Consider the following 2,556-nt stretch of genomic DNA (forward strand, 5'->3'; position numbering starts at 1 on the left):
ATAATGTATGTCAGGGCTTCCCCAAGTGGCACTAGTGGTACAGAACACTCCTGTCAATCCAGGAGACAAAAGAGACATGGGTTTGATTCCTAAGTCAGGAAGGTATCTTGGAGGAGGGCATGGTAACCCACTCCAGTATTCTTTCCTGGAGAATCCCAAGGAAAGGAGCTGGGAAGGCTACAGTCCATGGGGTCACAAAGAGTAGGACATGACTGAAGTGACTTAGCACACAACACACATAATGTATGTTTACAGTTCGGATTTTACAATACTTGCTTGCTGCTGCTAAGTCGCTTCAATCGTGTCCAACTCTGTGCGACCCCATAGATGGCAGTCCCCTAGGCTCCTCCATCCCTGGGATTCTCCAGGCAAGAATACTGGAGTGGGTTGCCATTTCTTTTTCCAATGCATGAAAGTGAAAAGTGAAAGTGAAGTCGCTCAGTCGTGCCCAACTCTTAGTAACCCCATGGACTGCATAAACTTCCTTGATAAAGGACACTGAGGTCACTGATGGAGCCCCATCTATAGAAGTTCAATAATTTTGCAGGAACATTTCAGTAAGTGTCAACAACATCCACAAACACAATGTCATCATAGAGGCTGCTTTCTTCCTTTAGTAAGTCATCCTCCTCTTGGAGATTATGTATATGATTGAGAAGTCTTTGAGGGCGAGAATTAAGGGTTTTTAAAAGAGCATCACCTTCCTGAATAGTATAAATAAAACCACCTGCAACTCCCTCCACACCTTCCATGAATTCATGAGGCAAGGCACCCTCCCCAGTTGTAACGACTCTGAGAACTCCTCCTCCATCATTAACTGTCACTTTGTGGAGATTCCTTGACACCAGGCCTTGGAGGTCTTGGCTCTCCCACAGGATTGTACCTTCAAAGCTCTCAAGTAAGATGAATTGCTCCACAGGCTTGTACCACAGCTTGTTCACCTGCACACCACAGCTCAGAGGACTGAAGCGAGCATTGAAGAGGGCCTCCTCCTGTTCTGCGTGATAAAGCTTGACAGTGATGTTCCTCTGGAAACCCACATCACCGGCATCATAAAACACCCCAAGACTCATAATAACGATTGGATAGAGAACCCGGAAGCTCACGCTGACAACTCGGTCCTCAGAGAGCCCTGATGAAGTGTCTTCCAAAAGACTGAATGCTTTAATCTCCTGATTCAGAACTGGATTCATGATGTTGAGTAGCAAGTAACAATACTTGCTTAGTAAGAATCAAATGTAAAAAAAAAAAAAAGTGTCTAAATGCCAAAGAAGACTTACAGTGTGGAACAGGCCAAGTATGGAACTATAGTAAATTTGATGGGTCTTCCACATCAGTTACTTAATTGTTTTCTTATAAAAAAAAAAAAAAAAAGGGTACCCACTGATTCACTCTGACATTTTCTGCTGTTCATAGTGGTTGTACAAAATGGAAAGCAGTCCCTGAGATAGTTGGCATAAGCAGGGTCAAATGTAAATGCACACAGTGGTGACACAATTATATCATTACATAAACTACTCTAAGAAGTGATTCAAAAGCAGAGTATCTCCTGTAGCAGTATTACGTTTTCTACATGAATTCTGAAAACTGATCTCATCATTTACTAGTGAACAGATTGTAAAAAAAAAGTTATTTTTGTCTAAAATTGTTAAGATGATAATACTTTTCTTCTATATAGTTTATTATTGGAAATTAAGTTCATTCAACATTTTTATATGCACCACCAGTTATTTTGATAAACAACCTTCAAAATCATGATGTTTAGCTTTCTCATTTGTACTCAGAAGCACTTACAATCCTTCACTTATGTCTATATTAGATATTCTTCTTCAGTGAAACACAGTAAGTCTCTTTATATCCAGAGGGGATAGGTTCTAGGACCCCTGTAAATACCAAAATCTATAGGTACTCAAGTCCTTTATAAAACATGGTGTGGTATTTACATAAAACCCATGAACATACTTGAAACTATCTCTAGATTACTAGAGTTCAGTTCAGTCACTCAGTCATGTCTGACTCTTTGAGACCTCATGGACTGCAGCATGCCAGACCTCGCTTTCCATCACCAGCTCCTGGAGTTGACTCAAACTCATGTCGACTGAGTTGGTGTAGCCATCCTACCATCTCATCCTCTGAGTCCCCTTCTCCTCCCGCCTTCAACCTTTCCCAGCATCAGGGTCTTTTCAAATGAGTCAGCTCTTCACATCAGGTGGCCAACGTATTGAAGTTTCAGCTTTGGCATCAGTCTTTCCAATGAATATTCAGGATTGATTTCCTTTAGGATGGACTGGTTGGAACTCCTTGCAGTCCAAGGGACTCTCAAGAATTTTCCAAGACCACAGTTCAAAAGCATCAATTCTTTTGCTCACTCAGCTTTCTTTATAGTACAACTCTCACATCTACACATGACTACTGGAAAATCCATAGCTTTCACTAGATGGACTTTTGTTGGCAAAATAAACTCTTTGATTTTTAATATGCTGTTTAGTTTAATCATGACTTTTCTTCAAAGGAGTAAGCGTCTTTTAATTTCATGGCTACAGTCAGCATCTGCAG

At 40.9% G+C, this 2,556-nt stretch overlaps 1 pseudogene across 1 annotated transcript; it reads right to left on the bottom strand.

The window, feature by feature from the left end:
* Window positions 1-524: 524 nt before the first annotated feature.
* Window positions 525-1,330, bottom strand: LOC147365931 (UDP-GalNAc:beta-1,3-N-acetylgalactosaminyltransferase 2 pseudogene; annotated as a pseudogene). Its single transcript, XR_015132259.1, has one exon. The product of XR_015132259.1 is annotated as a UDP-GalNAc:beta-1,3-N-acetylgalactosaminyltransferase 2 pseudogene (transcript).
* Window positions 1,331-2,556: the final 1,226 nt, after the last annotated feature.

Source organism: Bos grunniens, chromosome 9, assembly GCF_055505025.1.
Source record: "Bos grunniens cultivar Pamir isolate PY7600 chromosome 9, Bosgru_T2T1.0, whole genome shotgun sequence".
Lineage (NCBI taxonomy): Eukaryota > Metazoa > Chordata > Mammalia > Artiodactyla > Bovidae > Bos > Bos grunniens.